The sequence below is a fragment of the Microtus ochrogaster genome, chromosome 2, assembly GCF_000317375.1.
Source record: "Microtus ochrogaster isolate Prairie Vole_2 chromosome 2, MicOch1.0, whole genome shotgun sequence".
Taxonomy (NCBI): Eukaryota; Metazoa; Chordata; class Mammalia; order Rodentia; family Cricetidae; genus Microtus; species Microtus ochrogaster.
The window spans coordinates 21,586,057-21,587,627 of record NC_022010.1 but is presented as its reverse complement, the minus strand read 5'-3'; the positions used below and the strand labels follow the sequence as shown (position 1 = coordinate 21,587,627).

General features: G+C 44.0%; 1 pseudogene; it reads right to left on the bottom strand.

Annotated features, from left to right (window-relative positions):
- LOC101982151 overlaps window positions 1–1,571 on the bottom strand; it is a 15,432-nt pseudogene that overhangs the window by 1,928 nt on the left and 11,933 nt on the right.

Genomic DNA, 1,571 nt, shown 5'->3' with positions numbered 1-1,571 from the left:
AAATATTCCTAACAACTGGCTCTTACCTTTACCTCAGTCTGAAATGACGATCCTTCCTCTAAGAATCTCAGAATTAGACTGCCTCTGAGAGCTGTCTCCTCTCCTTTTATAATCCTCTCTAAGACTGAGATTAAAGGCATGCCCCACCCTGTTTCTATAGCAACTAGTGTAACTACTGGGATTAAAGGTGTGTGTTACCAGCCGGGCATTTGGGTGGCACAAGCCTTTAATCCCAGCACTCTGGAGGCAGAGGCAGGCAGATCTCTGTGAGTTCATAGGCCAGCCTGGTCTACAAGAGCTACTTCCAGGACAGTCACCAAAGTTACAGAGATACCTTGTCAAAAAAAAAAAAAAGAGTGTGTTCCCATTGCCTGGTCTTTAAGGCTGACCAGTGAGGCTGTTTTACTCTCTGATCTTCAAGCAAGTTTTCTTTATTACAATAGAAGTGAAATGCCGCTATCATTGTTAATATTTGTTATGAGGCAATCTCTCTATGACCCTTTAGCTGACCCCAGACTTGCAGTGATCCCCCTGTCTCCTTCTCTGGAGTGCTGGGTTGATAGGCCTGTGCTATAGCTATGCAGGGCCTTTTGCTTTGTGTTTTTTCAGACAGGATTTCACTCTATACTTGCCTAGCCTGGCATTTGCTTTGTAGATCAAGGTCTGACTGCCTTCAGGTGTAGGCCTCCGGATTGCTGGGATTAAAGGCATGTGCCATTACTGCCCGGTCAGACTGACTTTTGAAGGGTATGGAATTTTCTAGCACTGGCTCCAGGGATCTGATTGCCATTGGTAAGGGTGAAAAGGGAACTGCTTGCTCTGTTCTTCAGGTCAGCACACAGAAAGCTACCTGTCCAATGTCCAAGGACGGTGGCTCACATTCTCAAATCAACACTTGGAGGTAGAGACAAGATTAGGAGTTCAAGGTTATCCTTAGGTTTATAGAAAGCTGGAGATCTTTCTAGGATATGAATGACTAATTTTTTAAATATTTATTTATTTATTATGTATGCAATATTCTGTCCGCATGTATGCTTGTAGGCCAGAAGAGGGCACCAGACCTCATTAGAGATGGTTGTGAGTCACCATGTAGTTGCTGGGAATTGAACTCAGGACCCTTGAGCGGGAATGACTATTCAAAAACAAACCACGGAGATCTGCCTGCCTCTGCCTCCCAAGAGCTAGTTCCAGGACAGGCTCCAAAACCACAGAGAAACCCTGTCTCTAAAAACAACAACAACAAAAAAAAATCACGTGGGTTGGAGAGATGGCTCAGAGGTTAAGAGCATTTCCCTATCTTCCAGAGGATATAGTGTGTGCTAGCAGACCTGACTTGGTTTAGTGACCTGGAATTCTGTAGCCTAGTTGGCCTTGAACTCAATGGTCTGTCTCAGCCTCCTCACAAGTGCTTGGAGACAGCATGCAAGGCTTAATTGTGTCTGTCTCTGTGTATATCCTGAACTTGTGTGGGCAGCATCCTACATGGGCCCCACAGTAGCAATGGGTATAATATAGCCCACCACAAACACATGATCTAATATATTTATTTTTTTTAATTTATTTATTTATTG